The sequence below is a fragment of the Pipistrellus hanaki genome, assembly GCF_964339955.1.
Source record: "Pipistrellus hanaki genome assembly, chromosome: X".
NCBI classification, from domain to species: Eukaryota; Metazoa; Chordata; class Mammalia; order Chiroptera; family Vespertilionidae; genus Pipistrellus; species Pipistrellus hanaki.
The window spans coordinates 82,022,166-82,042,564 of record NC_140524.1 but is presented as its reverse complement, the minus strand read 5'-3'; the positions used below and the strand labels follow the sequence as shown (position 1 = coordinate 82,042,564).

The 20,399-nt window shown below is 38.4% G+C and overlaps 2 pseudogenes across 2 annotated transcripts; both read left to right on the top strand.

Annotated features, from left to right (window-relative positions):
* The first annotated feature begins 3,714 nt into the window (after positions 1-3,714).
* LOC311615491 (E3 ubiquitin-protein ligase CHFR-like) lies at positions 3,715-5,057 on the top strand (annotated as a pseudogene). Its single transcript has 2 exons — positions 3,715-4,255; positions 4,968-5,057. The product of its transcript is annotated as an E3 ubiquitin-protein ligase CHFR-like (transcript).
* A 1,114-nt stretch (positions 5,058-6,171) lies between these two features.
* LOC311615490 (E3 ubiquitin-protein ligase CHFR-like) lies at positions 6,172-6,746 on the top strand (annotated as a pseudogene). Its single transcript has one exon. The product of its transcript is annotated as an E3 ubiquitin-protein ligase CHFR-like (transcript).
* The last annotated feature ends 13,653 nt before the right edge of the window (positions 6,747-20,399 follow it).

The window sequence follows — 20,399 nt, the reverse complement described above, 5'->3', positions numbered from 1 at the left end:
TTCCCAGAGAATGGGGAAGCAGACATAGTAGCTGATGTTTTTATGTTTTGTTTTGTTGTTGTTGTTTTATAAGCATATGCTACTATTCTGCTGCCAGTAACTATGGGATGCCATTTCAATGTGGTCACTAGGATTCAGATGGCTTATTACATTATATTGAGTATAGCCAGTAGAATATTTGAATGTCAAATTTTTATTTAGAAGTATAAGACTTCATCCTGCTGGCATGGCTCAGTGATTAAGCATTGGCCTATCAACCAGGAGGTCAAAGTTCAATTCTCTGTCAGGGCACATGCCCTAGTGCAGGCTTGCTCACCAGTGAGGGGTGTGTAGGAGGCAGCTGATCAATGATTCTCTCTCATCATTGATGTTACTATCTCTCTCTTCCTCTCCATTCCTCTCTAAAATCAATAAAAAGTTTACCATTTTGAATGTATTACCATAAATCAGTGTGAAATCTCCATTACAGTATTCTGAGCACTAGAATGTCGACAACCACATATTTGGGGTGATCTAATCTTTATTTTGTCTATGGACATAGTGATGATCAGAATCAGAATCAACTAAATAAACACAATTAAATAGTCAATAAAAACAATCTTTGCCTCCATTTTCATGAAATTGCTCCCATCAATTATTTTTGTTTCATATACTAAAAGGTATGTTTCAGAAAGTTAATTATGGGAAAGATCTTAAAGGTCTAAAGTACAGATATATTTTGTTTTAGGCCCTAACACAACAAATAAAAACTAATATTTATGGAAGACTCACTTCATATGTTATGCATATTTTAGCCATTATATTTGACTATACCATTAAACTAGGTGTAAAATTCTATCTCCCTTTTCAGTTAAGTAACTTGACTAAGATTACACAGTAGCAAGTCTCATATTAATTGTCTAAATGAAGATCCTTGATGTCTTAAAATACAGATAGGTTCTAAGTAACTCTAATTAACTCAATGAAATGTTTAACTTTCTGCTTGTCATTAACTAGAGTTTATAATTTTAAAAAATAGACTTTATGTTTTAGAGTATCTTTGGATTCACAAAATTGAGAAGAAAATACAAAGAATTTCTATGTATTCTCTGTTCACATATATGTACAACCTTCTCAACTATCAACATCCTGCACCACAGTGGTACTTTTGTTACAATTGATGAACTTACATTGACACATCATTATCACCCAAAGTGCTTAGTTTACATTAGGATTCACCAGTGGTATTGTACATTCTATGTGTTTGGACAGATGTATAATGACAGGTATTCACTATTGTGGTATCATACAGAATATTTTCGCTGTCCTGAAAATCCTTTGTACTCTGCCTATTCATTCCTCCCTTTGACTAAATCCTTTTAACCACTGATCTTTTTACTGTCTCTATAGCTATGTTTTTTTTCCACTATGTCATATACTTGGAATTATGTAGTAGGTAGCCTGCTTGTATTAGTTTCTTTCACTTAGTAACATACATTAAAAGTTCTTCCATGCCTTTTCATGATTTTATAGGTCATTTATTTTTATTACTGAATAATGTTCCATTGTCTTGATGTAACACAGTATATTTATACACTCACAGATGTTCTAATTTTAAACATATAAATTAAACAGAGAAGTGAGGTTCTAAATAACTCTAGAGTAACTATACACCACTGGCTCAAGGATACATCATTCGTGCAACTCTTCAGGGTTAGTCCTGCATGGCTATGCTCCAGGTCTTTAAAAACTCTGACCATTATTTGAGCTCATGAATATAAATATATACTTGCTTGAACCAAGATTCATCAGACAATGAATTCATTTTTGACAGCAGTTTCAAAGGAAATTTAGTGAAAAAAATATAGCTGTACTTCAAGCCAGAAACCCTAAGATATTATACTATGGCTGTATAAATCCTAGTTTTTCCTCAGTTATCTAGTAGTCAACCACATAAAAATAAAAATATATTGATGAATATACAAAGACATAACACTTCTGCATTAATTAATCATATTATCAAGATTGCTCTTGTTTGTTGAGCACCAAAGGAAACATATGTGGCAGTTATCAAATCACTTTGATGACTAAAAGTGACAGATTAGAAAATTCAAGCCTTAAAATGTATTTCAATAATTGATGTCTTTTTACATGTTCTATTTATTATTTATTTGTTTATATTTATTGTTGAAAGTATTACAGATGGTCCCTCTTTTTCCCCAATGACCCCGTCCACCCCCACCCACCACCACTGAGGCCTTCACCACATTATTGTCTGTGTCCAGGGGTTATGCATATATGTATATAGGTTTTTGGTTAATCTCTCCATCCCCTTAAGCCCTTTCCCTCTGATATTAATCAGTCTCTTCCATGTTTCTATGTATCTGAATCTATCATTTGTATATCTTCTTTCAAGAAATGTCTATTCATTTCTGAATTAGGTTATTTTTTTTATTATTTAGCATTAGAAGTCATTTTATGTATTATGGATATTAATCCATTACTAGATATATGATTTGCAAATGTTTTTTCTCACTCCATGAATTGTCCTCCCATTCTGTTGATAGTGCCCTTTGACACAGAAAAGGTTTTAATTTTTATAAAATCCAATGTACCTATTTTTTTTGTCTCTGCTATTGTATCATATCCAAGAAATCATTCCCAAATCCAGTACTTAGCTTTCCTCCTATGTTTTCTTTTAAGAGTTTTATACTTTTTATTTTTTGAATACATTTTTTATGTAATTCTTGTACATGATGTAAAGGTCCATTCTTTTGCATGTGGATATTCTATTTTCCTAACATTATTTATTTAAAAGAATGTCTTTTCCCCCATTGAATGGTCTTGGTACTACTTTAAAAATATTTGACTATAAACTTGAGGGTTTATATCTATGTTCTTTATTACATTTCACTAGAAGCCTGGTGCACAAAATTCATACACTCAGGAAGGTCCTTCAGCCCGGCCTGTGCCTTCTTGAAGTCCGGGAGTCCTCAGGGAATGTCCAAATGCTGGCTTAGGCCCACTCTGCATGTTAGACATCCTTAGCATTGCTGTGGAGGTGAGAGAAGCTACTACCACCACTGCTGCACTCACTAGCCATGAGCTCAGCTTCTGGCTAATCAGCACTCTTCCTATGAGAGCATACTGACCACCAGGGGATAGCTCCTGCATTGAATGTCCACCCACTGGTGGTCAGTGCACATCATAGTGACTGGTCATTCCACTGTTCAGTCAATTTGCATATTATCCTTTTATTATATAGGATATTGTCTTCAAATGGAGATGATTTTATTTTTGTCCTTCCAATTTAGATGCCTCTTTTTTCTTTTTCTTTGCCTTTTTACTCTGGCTTTTTGTAATTATTTTTTCATCTAATTAATAATGGTTAAAAAATTCATTCTTATTCTCTCAGAATTTTAAGTTAAATATTCTTAAAAAATTAAAATATATATGTATGTACCATAGATGGGCTTTCATATAAGAAACAAATGTAAACATTAAATTAAAAAAATTTTGTAGTTTTTATGAAAATTTATTTCAGTACCAAGCATTTATAATTCGATAGGCAACTTAAGAAAAGGGAACAAGGTGAGGTTAGGTGCATTCCTGGCAGCATGGGTGGGCAAAGGGCAGGTGGAAGGCTGCACACAGAGGAGGCACTGATACCAAAAGCCAGCCAGAGGGAGGAGCAGCAGGCACAGCCTGTCCCAATGTTTCTAGGTCTCTGTAGATATGAATCAGATGGAGCAGCCAGGGAAGGTGAGCAGCTCCCACAGAAGCAGCAGTAGGGGAGGCTCATCTGCTTGGGCCCTGAAGAAGCTGAATCACAGGTCCTCCTGAGGAAAGAAGAATGGACTATCTGGTGGAGAGGTTGTGACCTTTCATTCCCTTGCAATAAACTGGTCTCTGGAGATCACTGTAAAATTATAGTGGATGAAACATCTGCTCCAGTGGAAGATACCAACACTGATAGAATAGTAATTAACCAGTTGAGGTTGTTGAGAAGCAGACTTACTTGTCCTTGACAGGTAGAGATGTCGTCTGTTTGGTATACAGGAAGAATGAGCCAGAACACAATGTGGCATATCTTTATAAATTTTTAAATGAAAAATAAGGCATGGCACATGTCTCTTTTGAAGCTAAGAAAGAAAACATCTTCCACATAACTAGAGATATCTCAGGTGCAGGGCGAGGTGACTATCCCCAGGATCTGCCATTGTCACCCAACACTCAGGCGTGCTTTAAGGAACTCCAGCCATTAACATCAATGTTGGTGTGGAGGAAAAGAGCCACATGTCAACCTGATAAGCTCAGGGGAGGCCTGCATGGCAGTCTTGCAAACTCAGAGACCTAAAATAACCACAAAAGATGGTTTGAAAATTAAATATTTAACTACAAACAGGTTATAGTGGGTAGTCATGTCCTAGACCGATATTTCACCTGACAAAGATCAATTTAGATCTTCTTTACTGAGCCCATTTGCCTTTTTGCCTCTAAGATAACATATCTGGGAGATGTCTGGGTAACTTGTAACTTCCTTTTTACTCCTACCCCTCAGGGCACAACAAATGGCACCAAGACATTCCCTCATTGTTATTGTTAGCAAGTTAATTGTCAACTGTTAATTACATTAAAGTATCCTGTATCCATCTCTGTAAAAGAAGCACATGCCCATCATTTAACTTTTCACCTTATCCCAGAGGTCCCCGCCCCCCCCCGCCCCCCGCTTTGCTCTGTCCCGCCTCCCTAATTTATCACCAATGAATTTCATGTAACTCACCTATGTACCTTTCCTTTTATTTCAATGTATAAATATAGATGTAACCCTGCATTCTCCGGAGCATTATTTCAATTCATTGATGTTCAGCTTCCTGGCATATGTTGACAGTTTGGCTCAAATAAATTCACAAAAATTATATACAGGTTTCAATGGTTTTTTTCATTAACACTGGAAATCTTCCCCTCAGCCTCTACCTCTTCCATAGACCATAGAGTCCACCTCAGGGCAAGCACTGCTGCCGCCGCAACCTTTCACAGGGAGAGTTCAGGAATCTGGAGAAGGGGCTGCAACATAAACAGATACACTAGACAAGACATATAAATTTGGAAGGCATGGGGAACCAAGCAGAAACATCCTCTCTAGTGTAGTGGCTCCTCAAATCTCCAGACCCATGGCTTTTTATTCACTAGAATATACACTTTGTCCTTTAGGAAAGCAAATAGACATCAATGGTAAGGTTTGGTAAACAATAAAGGATTATCAGTTGTTACGCCCAGACTTCGTGATCCCCAACGACCACCAGGGAGCCTTGTCCAATGCAATTAACAAAAGAGACTTTTCTATGCTAGCATGGGCTCTGTCCCACTCACGCCGTCAGCATGGTGGAAGAGAGAGTGAATTTCGCCCAGTCCAGGGGTTTTACTCTGGTCGGTGGTGATGTCACTGCCTCGGCTAACCCTGATTGGTTGGGTGAGGGCTAGGGTTCAGTTACAGAATGGAGGATAACTCCGCCCTGCCCCACAGTGGAGTCAGGAGCCCATCCTCGCCCCGCCCTGCCCTCTCACAGTTTAGGGCCCTGGTTGGCAAACTGCAGCTAGTGAGCCACATGTGGCTCTTTGGCCCCTTGAGTGTGGCTCTTCCACAAAACACCACAGCCTGGGCAAGTCTATTTTGCAGAAGTGGTGTTAGAAAAAGTTTTAAAAATTTGGCTCTCAAAAGAAATTTCAGTCATTGCACCGTTGATATTTGGCTCTGTGGACTAATGAGTTTGCCAACCACTGGCTTAGGGGATTGCCTTCAGCTATTCAGCCAATAGCAGGGTAATACAATGCTGATTCTTAGCCCTGATGAATATCAAAGTCCATCATCCTCCTGAGGACTTCTTGCATTTATTATGGCCTGCTGGTCTTAGCCTCCAGCACACCGCCATCCAGCTCCACCTGCAGAGGTAAGGCCCTTTCCAGGAAATGGTGTGGTCCATCATGACAAGTGATGAAACCTCCAAAGATCCTTTCATCTGTCCCAGACAGAGAAGGAGCATTACTTCCTTCATCAGAACTGCAAGATAGGGAGGGTCTGAAGCCCATGAAGAAGAAATGAGAGGAGACAAGGAGGCTGATCTGACCTGAACCTGCATTTGTTTGGTCACAGACCAGTTTAGGGACTCCCACAGTGTCAGACTACTGGCCATGAAGCCATACAAGATGGAAGAAGACACTCACATGCATCATCTGCCAGGACCTGGGGCACAACTGTGTGAGCCTGCAGCCCTGAATGCACACCTTCTTCTCAGCCTGCTATTCGGGCTGAATGGAACACTCCACCTGCAGCTGTCTGGTGGAGTGGATTTGTAAAAGCAACATCCTCAACAAGCAGGTGGAGGCGTAGCTTCTCCAGCATCCAGACAATAGCTGTGTGAGGAAGATGTATGGAGCATGGCCGCCAGGAGCAAGATAATGCAGAACATGCTTCAGCCCAAAGTCAGGATGTCTTTCTAAGATAAGGAGTACAGTTTGGAGGAGCTGTCAGATGTGGACAGCCAATCTTGGGATGTCAGCCAGCCTTGGTCCTATGCGGACAGTACCCCAGAAATGAAGGCAGGGGGTTTGGGGGAGGGGGGCTTCCCAGTGAGCAGGGACCACCACAGGCCATTGGGGACACATCACCAACTCCTGCCAGTCTCACAACAGCCCAGGATTATGTGTGTGCCCTGCAAGGAAGCCATGCCATATGCACCTGCTGCTCCTGGCCCACGCCCGACTAGAGGATTCAGCATGAGCATGAACAGAAACCCCACATCACCCTCCAGCAGTGTACCCTCCACCTGCAGCCCTTCTGCCACTGTACTGGGGCTGTGACTGAATGGCTGCTGGAGGGTTGCCTGGCCCTCTTCTGTGCTCAATGTGGGCTTCAGGTGGCTCCACAGGATGCTGAGCAGCAACAACTAGGAGTCTGACATCCTGAAGAATAAATTACCTGGTGGTTGGAGTTTTAAAGTGTTGGCTGAAAGCCTGGTGACCTTTCAGAGGGCAGTGTTCCACTGTCTGATTAAAGCCTCATGGAGAACACCCTACTGTGTTACTGCTGAGGCCTTCAAAGCTTCCTGGAGCTGCCTTAACAGTATCAGCAGAACACTTCCGCCTCCAGTTGCCAGTGGCTATAACATTCCCTTCTGAGGGCTATGGAGCCTCCACTGCTATACTCAGGTGAGGGCCCAACACACAATGAAATTCAATCAGATCTGTGAAGAGACAAGGTTCAACGACTAAGTGTCTGAGGAGGCACCAAGATGGCTTGGGAGTATGAGGGTCAATGACAGCTTGTTTTAGGAAATATCAAATACGAACATTTTAAGGGCATTTTACAGATCACCTCAGGGCATGCTGGGGTTCTCTGCATCAGGCACTCTGCTGTGATTTTTTTTTCTGGTGGAAGTGTCCCTCCCAGTGAGGCTCCAGCAGCGGCCTAGGGGGCCTGGCACATAACTTTCCTCTTAACTCTGGGCTGCCAAAAGCACATCAGCCAGAACAGCCATAAGCTTTCAACTCCTGGGATGGTGCCAAGCAGGTTTGCTTTCCCACACCATGATTAAAATGGATGCATCTCTTCAAGAAAAGTTTCATGGGCCCTGACAGCATGGCTCAGTGGTTGGCATGGCTCAGTTCCCAGTTAGGGCACATGCTCAGGCTGAGAGCTTGATCCCCAGTGTGAGGCATGCAGGAGACAGCAGATCAATAATTCTATCTCATCATTGATGTTTCTATCTCTTTCTTTCTCTCCCTTCCTCTCTGAAATCAATAAAACATCATAAAAAAAAGTTTCACAGGAGAAAAAGGAAAGTTTGTCAGAAACATTCTGTTATTCAAGGAAAGGGAGCAAAGTTCACACCTATAGGCTGTGCAGTGCCCCCTGGGGAAGGCTATAGCTCTTAGATACTTTAAAAAATAGGTTTGGTGCTGCCGAAAGCGGGTTGGATCAGTGGATAGAGCGTCAGCCTGTTGACTGAAAGGTCCCGAGTTCGATTCCAGTCAAGGGCATGTACCTTGGTTGCGGCACATCCCCAGTAGGGTTTGTGTAAGAGGCAGCTGATCAATGTTTCTAACTCTCTATCCCTCTCTCTTCCTCTCTGTAAAAAATCAATAAAATATATATTTTTGAATATAGGTTTGGTGCTTATCTTCTAACTTAAATACCATGAAATGTGGCACAAATAATGTAATTTATAGTTTACAAGTTGACTAAAATTGTAAATGGTATGGCATTTGAAAGAATGAACGTATGTTTTCATTTATATAAAAATCAGCTATCCAAAACTGCTAACCCTGGGCACCTGACATTAAGCGCTTGGCACCCCTCCCAGGCCTGGGTAGATTAGGTCACCACACCCCTACCCTGCCTGGAGCACAGTGCTGCTTCTTGCTGCTCCTCTATCACCATAGCTACAGGCCATATCCAGCTGTCCCCACATTCTTTATTCCTTCCTTGGGGCAGTGGCTATGAGTGGCCAAGGTACCAGGTGCAGGTCAGCTCTGGTGACACCCCAACCCTTCTGGAGCAGCCTTTTCCAGCCTTGAGCAGGAGGGGCCTTTGATTCACTAGTCCTTGCCCTCTCTTCCTGTGTTGGGTTTGTCCTGTCATCTGGAATAATACTTGAAATGTGGTTCTGTGTAAAAAGAAAAAAATGTGTTTTTTAATCTTTTGTTAAAATCACCTGTTGTATTTGTTTGCAAAATTGTAATTTTGTTGCTTCTTCTCAGGATATGATTTTCAATTGTCTTGCTCTTGATAAAGACCCTGAGAAGCAGCGCCCTATTTGTGGTAGAAGGCCTCCTTCCTGCATTCTAATAAACAAGCTGTGTCTATTTCTCTCTCCAGAAAAAAAAAAAGAAAAGAAAAGAAACAGGAACAAGGTAATATGCTGGTTTGCCATTGCTATGATAACCTGCAGAGGCAGAGAGGCAGATAAAACCCTCACGTAAATTTTAATTCAGATGTCTGAGAATGAGGACAATACACACACACACACACACACACACACACACACACACACACACCAAGAGGGTATAAAAAGGCTTATTACTCGCATAACGGAGGATTCAGGGGAGGGCAGGCAAGGAAAACCTCTCAAGCAGTTCTGAAATGGCTTGAGATCAAGGAAAGAAGAGTTATCTGGGTGTTTATTTTGGCTAGGGGGTGGGTATGGCCAAGATAACAGTTCCCATATAGGAAGGATTTTCATAGTTTGAATCTCTTGCATTTGTCAAAGAAGGGAGAACCCAGGTTTTCTTGTCAGCTTTCCCAGATGCAAGACGCACTTAGGAGATGAAGAGATGAGTCATAAAAACTGTCAGTAGTCACAGATTAAAAAAAAAAAAATGGAATCATTGGAACTGATTCTAGTGTTATACTTTTAACAAAAATACTGCTATAAATATTCTTGTATGCCTTTAAAAAAAACACACATGTATATATTTCTGCTGAGTATATACTTGGAAGTGGATTACCTGGGTTATAGAGTATGTTTATGTTCCATTTTATTTTTTTATATTTTTTTTATTGATTTCAGAGAGAGGAATAGAGAGGGAAGGAAAGATAGAAACATCTATGATGAGAATCATCAATCTGCTGCTCCTGGCTTGCCCCCTACTGAGGATCTAGCCCATAACCCAGCATGTGCCCTAACCTGGAATCAAACAGTGACCTCCTGGTTCATATGTTGACGCGCAACCACTGAGTCATACCAGCTGGGCTGTGTTCCATTTAAGTAGACACTGATAAATTATTCAAAGAGGTTGTGCAGATTTACACTCACCTCCACAATGAAATTGAGTCCTGGATGCTCTACATATTCACCAATTCTTGGTTTTTTCTTTCTTTTTAAGTTATTCATTCTATTTTTATTTATGAATATTAATATCTACTAAGGTATTTATCCTATGTTTATACCCCCCAAATTTTTATTACTACTACTTATTATTCTTATTCACACCAGCATTATATTAAAGGCAAATTTTGAAAGAGATATCATTGTATTGGAAATGCCAAGGCACTATGACTTGATATGAAGACACTATAAATACAAAATAAACAAATACAGACCATAGAGATAACTCCAGTAACTGATTTCTGTGCTGCTTAGAGTTTTCTTGTCAAATTTCTCAAATATTCACACTCATGATTGGGTTCTAATAGTCACACTACTTTGAATTGTTCCTCCTTGGGGCTATTTAAATGCAAATGTCATTACCTCTGATTTAAGCAACTCTCAAAGCTCTGAAGTCAGACCTGCTCATCTGGCCATAAAGCAGCCCAAGCAAGCGCATCTGCCAAAGGGCAAGATTGCATTTGGGCTCTTGTGCTTCCAGTGTCTGTATTTAGTTTGTGCCAGGAGCCTTTAGGACATAGTGTGGAACTTCTTGCATATCAGCTTCTCTTTGGTTGATTCAAGTTAAGCAAAGCTATTCATTTATAAACTAACATTTCATCCATTTTTCCATGAACCTATTGATCTGTTCTTAACCGAAAAAAGATATACTGCAAGTGACAAAAAGTAAATGGAGCAAAACCAATCGAGCTCTAAAATCTGCAGCCAGACTTGTTAAACATAAGCAGTTTCAGAAATGAAACATTTAACCACTTTTTAATAATCTGAAGCAGGAACTTCCTTGACACCAGAGGGGAGGGAGGCGAAGAGCCCTTCTGGAAAAAGTCCAGTAACCGTGTTTCAAGATGCTATATATCTGGTTGGTGACAAAGAAACCCAGCCTTAGTTTTTGGGTCACATTCTTTATGATCTCTATTCTCTTGCCTACATGGGCACCTGAATTATCTGAAGATCCATTACCATATGGCTGATGGAAGGCCTATGTGCTCAGTGTTTTCATTGGAGCCTAGAATAATAAAGCTAGAAATTTTGGAGTATTTCCTAAGGTTGTCAAACATTATAAATGTTGGTAAATCTTAAGTGTGTTATGTACATGAATAACAGTTCTTAAATATTTTCTCTTCATTATAGAATACTAAACTCTTGGGAGACTCCTTTTTAAGTATAAAATATCACAATGCCTTTATGTAAATGTTGACTGCAGCTAAAAATATGTTCCACTTTTAACAAGACAACGTAGTAGTATTTGGGCACTTTTCAAGAAAGAATTAAAAAACAAGGCCAATGATTCTGATGGAAAGACGTGATACTTGTTAGTGTCACTGAAGGAGGAATGCACAAGGCCAAAAGGGTTTAAGAATTATAAATTTATTGTTACATCTGCTAGCAGAGGGCTGAGACCAAAATGACATCATCAGGGCAGAGTAGGGGGAGCAGGATACTTATGCTTCTTGTAAAGGTCAGTCAGAGTAACTGGTTGGACCAAGTGCGGGTGGGGGCCAGGTGTAGGCAGTCGACTAGAAACTGGTGGCTTATTGGAACCCAAAGGCTGTTAATCATGAGACCTATAATGAGAATAACTGGAAAATCCCCGGGAGGGCTGAGAGCCCCAAGCGGGGCATAATGGACACATGAATGTGCCTAACAATACTACCTAATGACCAAGACTGCTTTAACATTCCCTTCAGCTTGATTAAACTTTAGACAGTTTTCTTCTTTATTATAGACCCCTGATCTCCCTTTCTTAGAGTATTTGCTTCAGAAAACTAGGAATTATTTTCTTGCTGAAATAGTATGTAAATCTTCTCCCAGCTTCACTCCAGTTTTACAACCCCCAAAATACCTTGCTCAAGGACCTAAAAATCATTTTTTGAAATGTAAATACCAAAATAGAATGAGATCACCCCTACATCCCAGATTCTTTTGAAAGGTAGGAACCTAACTTCAACAGGAGTCAATCAGCAAACAAAGATGGCCTAATCATAGTGAAGAACATTTACAAACTCAGGAATAACTCAAGTTTGTTCCACACATACCATTGATCAAGTTTCTCCCTAAAATCTTCTAGTACTTTTCTACTAGCTCTTCCCAGTATTTAAAAAGCTCTCCTACCTTTTATTTCAGCAGGTTTGAGTTCAATCTCTCTCTCTTATTTCAATAGCTTAAGTAAAGACTTCATTGCCTGTTTAACTTTGGTGAAATTTTGGCTTCAACACTACATAATGATGGAGATGATAGCTTAATTCTAAAATTGTCATCTCATCTCACCTTCTCAGTAAATATTTACTGAAGAGATGCAGAAAGACATAACCTTTTCTTGACATGTATAATATTCTAGACAATGTGTTACCCATATTATTTCATTTATTCCTCCAAATTAGGGTAACCAATTGACTCCAAATTAGGGTAACTAATTTGATCAGAACTAAAGGATTTCCCAGGACATGGGACTCTGTTCTAAAATCGGGAAAGTCCCAGGCAAACCAAGATAGTTGGTTAATTACTCCCAATGTGGCATTGTATTATGCATTACCACCTGATTTGGGAAGTTTAGGAATATTAAGTAGCCTGGTGATACGGTCTGGTTTCATGATCTGAGTCTTATGCTCCCAAGGTCTAGTCCAAGTTCTGAGCATTTAATATGTTTGAAACATTGTTGATGATGACACTAGAATTACAAAGACATGAATAACATGTTTCACCATCAAGGAGATTACATGATGAAATGGCAAGTGTTACAAGATCCCACATAATATAAGTTGAAATGAGGATGCAATCATTTCCCTGTGAAATACTGGAACTACTTCAGAAAAAAAAATGGTTTTTAGACCTGATCCGAATAAATGATGTAATAAGGAGTCTTTTGGAAGGCTCCAGATAAATCCTAAAACCTGTTGGCAATAGTATGTTGTGGAAATAAGTGAAGACCACCCCAATGAGAATATACAGAGGCTATTTATTCAGAGTGTACAAGGAGGCCAGCCATCATCACTTGCATTTGGCAGAGACTCAAAAGCAGGTAGGAGAGCTGAAAATCTTTGTAGTTTACAAAAAGAAAGGTTACAAGTATGTTCTGATTAGGACTTTTGGCATGAGGAAACTGGAGGCAGGCCAATGGGAAGTGAGACACCTTATGTTTTTGTTTAGAGAGCATATTTAACTTTCTTTGCTTGGCCCCTTTTGTTTCACATGTAAGACAATAATTACATTAGGATTAGCTATTTGCCCATAATCTCTAACCCAGGCAAGAAACTGATAATTTTTTAATAAAGTTTCTACTCTTTTAAATAAAAGCTAGTATATAAAGTGGGAAATATCTAGATGTTTTTAGGCATTGAAACTAAGAAGAGAATAAAGGACACAGACAAATGCCTTTTTTTCTTTTCTTGAACTTGAACCCTTATTTTCCTGAAGAATATATATGTTTGTGATTTTACAAATGGTAGTTCACTCTGAATCAGAATATTAAGACTGCAGAAACTAAATTAAATGAAATTGACATAATCATCCAGCTTGAAGTACAATGTGATATAAATGATAGAGTTATATCATTCTATTGATGACAATAACCTAAAGCTAGAAATACATCATGTTGTATATTGCCCTGAGAGTATGAATTTTGAGAGATACTCCTATCAGAACAGCATAGTGCAATTTCAAACTCATAAAAACAAAAGGTGTAGATACATGAAAGGCAGCAGCAGTATCTAAGGAATTTGTGTAGAAAGGAGGCCTAGTATAGGATGAGGAGTTACAGAAGGTGAAGATTTCAGTATCCTGTAAATAATACTATGTCATAAGGTGGCAATAGAGGCAAAGTATGACTCATGAACAGGTTTCATGTACAGGAGAGCATGACAAATAAGAGATGAGACCAAGTTCAGTAAAATAATAGAAATAAATATGCAATTGCAAACAAAAGTGTAGTTAGACAATAATAGGACATTATTTCACAATTTTTATATGATGTTAACCCATTCCTCAACATATATATATGAAAAACATATAGAAATTTTAACACAAAAGCATTCATGATATTATATGTTAAATTCTCCCCTGACACTGTAGTTATAAGAATTCCCCTCTAATAACTTGAAGACCTCAGGAAATTGGGAATGGATATGGATAAGACTTGAAAGCATGACAGACTAAATAAGCATGTGGAAAAAGTATGCTAAATCTTTTGTAAGAAGTTCCTCTTGGGAAAAGCCTTTTTGGTTAACTAGAAACATCATATGGTCATTATGTTTGTATCCAAATTAATTTGTTTTGCTTTTAACTTTAGGGTTGAGTGACTCTTCCTTCCACTCTATAGAAACATGATGCCTATTGAGTTCTTCTCCCTCCATCATGAGTTTTAAGTATCAACATAGAAGAATGGATAATATTATCCAAAGCTTGGTCATTCTAACACATGCTATTTGGACTGTTGCCGAGATCCTTATATAGCTTTCTTTAATGAAATTTAGGAAAATTGATGATAAACTTGAGTTAGGACTTAAAAAAAGAAGTTTAAAATGATAATAAAATATATATTGGTTTTGTGCTGGGGAGGGGCAAAATGTGGTGCTATAAAGGCAAGGGGCAGCTTGGGTCAAGACAAAATTGATAGAAGAAAAGATAAATCCCTTATACCTTGAGGTTAAAATAGTCATGGAAAAATTGAATCCACAGATAAGAGAATATGGGCAGGAATACTAAAGGTACAAAACAGCACAAAAACACCATAAAATTTTAAAATACTAAAAACATAGAGTTCTTATTCCAGAATATATATATATAATATATATATATATATAATATATATATATTAAAAATATATGGAACCAGAAACAGAAAATATTCATTAATTTACTGGGGATCTAATGACTTTTACTTTTTAACCAACATTTTATATCAATTTTGGACACACTTCCATACTATTGTAATAGCTATTCCAGATAAATTTAAATAAAATTTAACAATTTACTCAAATCACACAGCTAGTAGTGGCAGAAATAAAAAAAAAATTGTTAATTTTCACTTGAGAATTTTTTCCTTTGATCTTTAGAGAGAGTAGAAGGCAGGGAGGGGAGAGAGAGAAAGAGAGAGAGAAAAAGACAGAGACAAAGAGAGAGAGAGAGAGAGAGAGAGAGAGAGAGAGAGAGAGAGAGAGACATTGATGTGAGAGACATATCTATTGGTTGCCTCCAGCACACATCTCGACCGGGGCTGGGGATTGAACCTACAACCCAGGTGCATGTCCTTGACCAGGAATCAAACTTGTGACCCTTCGGTGCCAGGGGAAATGCTCTAACCACTGAGCAACGCAGGTCAGGGCTAAACTTAGAATTTGATGTAATATGTGGCATATCAAAATAACTAAGAAGGACCTTGTAAAAGTAATAACAGTTAGAAATATGGCTTTCTTATTATAAACTACTAGGAAAATGAACAAATACATTAAAGAATCTTGCAATGTCTGTAATAATGTCTGAATGTCTTTTATTTCAGACATTATTACAGACATTCAGAATTATTACAGACAGTGCAAGATTAAAATGGTGTAATGACATGACTCCTTAGGATCTTTGAAGCTTTTTGACACTCTAAAGTCTATAAAAACATACAAAGATTTTTCACCCTTTCTTACATTCTTAGAAATCTTGATTCAGGGAAGGTTTCTAAAAGAAGCATCTGCACCCTGAAAATACATTTGTCTAATAAAGATATTAATTTATTTTTACTTGGCAAAAGTCTTAAAGTGATTTGTACCTTTTCACCTTAAATAAATCAAATTTTATCATTGAGGTAGATTTTAAAAACTATATTTATTTTATTAAAAGTTATTGTTTTGACAGTTTGTCACAAGCACATTCTTTTTGTACAGCTTTGTTTTCATTTCTGGTAAATCATGTAAAATTGTCTTTCAAAAGTGATAAAAAAAAAAGCTTCCCAATTTGTTGAACATAGTGCAATTTATTAAATTTACAAGTTTCCTTGATGTGTACTATTTAAGGCATCAAATTCAAGAGCTTGTATCTTAGCAGTTCTACCCTGGGTACCTCATCTCCCCATTCATTTAATAATGCTATCCTTAATAATGTAGTGATGCTTAACAAGCTGGAGACCATAAGTATCAGGTAGTAGAGTACTGACACTAATCTGACAGAATTATTAGCTTTTCCTAATACATATGTCTATCTTAAAGTGATTTATAGTGCAACAAATTAGAATCTAATAGTGAAATGCCTGAGCACCCAAGAGTTATAGCAACCAGTAACTGTATAAAACTGCAATGGAAGATCTGTTCTGTTTGAAAATTCTATCAAAGGATCTTTCACTTCCTACAGGAAGAAAGGGATCTGCTTCAAGAGCTCAGCCAACTTGAGTTTATGCATATAAATCATAGTTTTCTGCCATAATAAAACACTTTCAAATCTCTTGGAAAGATTTATCAAGATTAATCTCAATTAATAAAATTTTCTGACATATTCTTGAAGTCTCCCTATGAAAATTTCTGATGATTGATAGCATGTTTAATAAATAATATACATTACAGCTGTCAGCTTCTTGCTAAAACTCGATTTCCCCTCTGGTAATTGTGTGAGGGAAGAGAAGTGTTATTGCATTTCTTGTCAGTATTTCCTTGAAAGTTGTTTTATGCAAAGACAGCCAAGCTCACGAGACTAATTGATTCATGGGCCTGCAGCCAATATAAGTGCTCAGTGTACTGCTGAGTGTCTTTGCATATTTACCTCACTGAAGATGTAAACTCAACAATGGTTGTTCACCCTCAAGACTCAGGGAGGCTGCATAAAATCAGGTTTTTTGAAAGCTGAGCTTATCTGTTTTATCTTCTTAGAGTTGTTCTCACTGCCCCTGTGCTCTAAGGACCTATATTTCACCTTGGGACAAGGCTCCTTTAATAGTGGAGTTATACAGAAGAGTAGAGACTTTCCTTCCTTCCAAAGACTGCCATTATTCATATTGTAAAAGGGCGAGCACAGAGCAGTTGTGGGGAACATCTGGCCTGCGGGCCACATAAATCATTTGGTTGGACCCTACCAAGGCATTAGGGGTGAGTTAATTAAATCTTTGACCAAATATAGCAGGCTAGTTTTTAAGTTGATAATTTTGTATGCCCTGTGAATGATGTTATAAATAAGAAAATGGACCATAGCAGAAAAAAAAATGTTCGCTACCCCTGGCATAGAGGTATTTTTATCTTGTATCTTGTTTAACTATGTAGCAATAAAAATTACAATTCAAACTCAGCTCTATCATCTTAAAAATGAGAATAAATATTAACTAGTACATTATTTAGAAATTATTTAGTACCAGACGTGTATATTTGATTATTCTAGAAACTAAAACTTCCAGTGATAGTTCAGTCTAGGATGGGATATAACTAAAAGCACTTGAAAACAAGTGTATGTGTGTGTATGTGTTTAATATGGTATAAATTTATGTGATTTGAATAACTTATATTGTCCTTTTATGTATGGTAAAACTTTTCTAGTCCCAGCTCCTCCTGCCTTCCTGGCCCTGGCTCTTTTTCTTAATATTGAATCTTGGCAAAGCAGAAAGGTTAAGGTACTTATGGCCAAACCCTGTTCTCTTCTTTGGTATGTGGGGTAGTGCCTTCTACTCATCTGACTATAGCTTACCCACTTTAGCTAAAGTGGCTCATGTGGCTCAAGTCTCCCTTGCCTTGACTAAGGTTTGTTGGTTCTCCCTGGCTTATTTGACCTTATCAGAGACTCTACTAAATACATAACTATAAACATCAGTTAAGATACTCGTACAGCATCTGTACTGATTTTAGAGTCAGGTCCTAACCTCTGCTTGAGGAATCACCACTCACTTCATGAACCGCACACAAGGTCAACTGGCACTCAATAAAATGTTCCAAATATACAAGGATTGAAGGTGGCTTGAAAAAGATAAACTTCAGAGCTCCATTCTGGTGATGGTTGATATACAACACCTTTTTCTCATTAATTTATCCTGAAATATATCTAGAGCACCAAACTGGCAACAGCATCTTAAGATAAAGATCAGAGAGGCATTGAAATAAGATCAAAGTGTCATTTCATTAACTGTATTTCCAAAGAAAATGAAGTGAGAAACAAATATATTTTTTAATATATTTTATTGATTTTTTTGCCCACCTCCCTCCCTCCCATACATACCCTCCCTCCCCAGAGTTTTATGTCCATTGGTTGTACTTATATGCATGTACACAAGTCCTTCGGTTGATCTATTATCTCCCCCAGATCTTCCAATCAGAGAAACAAATATATTTTTAATAGAAGAAGAAAGATGACCCTAAAATGGAATTAACCTAATTCCAGGGATTCAAGCTACCATGGGAAGAATAATTTATCTCTGTTTCCCTGCAACAGGAAAAGCAAATATTGAACCAATCATAGTCCTTTACTCTTTCTTCTTTCATCTGTCACCTATTCTGGGTTTAATCAAAATGTTTCAATTAAAATTTTAATTAAGGTCATGTCAGCAAGGTGGAGGCCCAGGAGTTCCCAATGCTTGTCTCCCCAACAAAAAATAAACAACTGCAAAATGATGAAAATAGCTCTGGGAAAGTTCTGTATTATAACAGAGATGCAGCAAAAACACTACAAAGCTAAAAACCAAGGGTGGACACATAATAAAGTGTAGAAAGTATTTTACCTGTATCACCCCATCCCCAGTCCAGAGCAGCTTGGCACTAAGATAGATCCCTCAGAGTGACTTCACCTGGAAAAGAAGAGCAATAGAATCCAAGGGAATCTCACCACCATGGATATTTGCAGCCTTTACTACTACCACCATAGTCTTCACTAATGCTAAACCTATCTGACTGAGTTACCCAGAATCCCTGCTGCTACATTTCCCCCCAAGGCAGCAGTGGTCACTGTAGTGATTCTGTCTCAAGAGGCCCCATTGCTGCTGTGGCCCTGCTCTCTAGGATCAGTATTTACAACACCTCACCATCTATGGAACCAGAGTGCCCACTACCCTGTGCAATACACCCAGGTCCCAAGTTGTGGATTTGACTTGCCATCACCAGGGCTGGGCTGCTGCTACTCTATGTCCCACCTCTGAGTCCTAAACCATAACTTTGATTTCTATCACTGAGGCAGCACTGCTGCTGTTCCACATCCCATTCTTCAGGTTCTAAATTGTGGTTTGTCCTCACATCACTGGAATTTAATGGTTGCTATTATGTAAATGTACCCTGAGGCCAGAGGCAAAACTTAGAACCACAATCCCCAGGGTGTGCTACTATTGCAACCTGCCACCTAGGCCCAAGCTATTGCTGCATTCTGTTATCTCAGGGCCTGTGCCAATGCTGTGTTACCTCACTCTCACCCTAGGGTCTGAGTCACTGTGGAGATGTCTACAGCAAAGTGTGTCTGTGTCCCAGAACTCAGGTGCTGTGATAGTTTTGCATCTGCCTGAACCCAGGCCCAGTTCCACTACTGCTCTGACTGCCAGAATACCACCATCAACTGCAGGACCTCCACAGTATTGGCCACAAAAGAACCTCACAGTCTTTGCTGACATTGACCTCAGCTGATATAGATGTAATATAGATGTATGTAGACTACACCATTGTGCTCTCCCAGGAAACTGATATACTACACCCCACTGAGCTGGTGCCTTTGCAGCCACCTTTAAGGGTAAGTTTTTTCTAACTGAAGCCAATCTGAGAAGACTTAAAGGTGACTGCTACACTGAAATGTGCAGATATTAATACAAAGCCATTAGAGACATAAAAACAAACAAACAAAGAAACGTGACACCAGCAAAAGAACACAAATAATTTTCCAGAAACAGACCCCCCCAATAAATGGAGATCTGTGAGTTATTTGAAAATTATTCAAATAATTATTTTATGGAAATTCAGCAAGACTCAAAAGAATACAAAAAACTCAATGAACTCATCAAACAATACATGAATAAAACAGGAGTTCAACAAAGTAATGTAAATCATAAAAAGAACCAAATAGAAATTCTGAAGCTAAAGAATAAAATGTATTAAACAAAAAATGAAATAGAGTAGTTCATCAGTGGCCTCAATCAGCCAGAAGAAAATGTCTGTGGAATTAAAAAACAGATCTCTTGATATTATCCAGTTGGAGGAGAAAAAAGAAATAAGAATAAAAAAGAATGAAGAAAGCCTTTGTAAGTCATGAGACACCATGGAGCAAAACTATATTTGTGTTAAGGAAGTCTCAGAAGGAAAAAGGGAGAGAGAAAGGAACAGAAAATTTAGCTACAAAAATAATGGCTGTAAACAACCCAAATCTAGGGAGAGATATGACTAGCCATGACTCAACCCAAAGAAGTCTTCACCAGGACACATTATAATTAAAATCTCAAAAATCAAACAGAAAAAGAAATTTAAGATCAGCAAGAGAGAAAAGATTTACCACATACAAGGTAACACCTATTAGGCCATCAGCAGGTTTTCAGCAGAAGGCTTGCAGACCAGGAGAAAGTAGGAAGATATATTTAAACTACCAACTACAAATCATTTACCAAGCA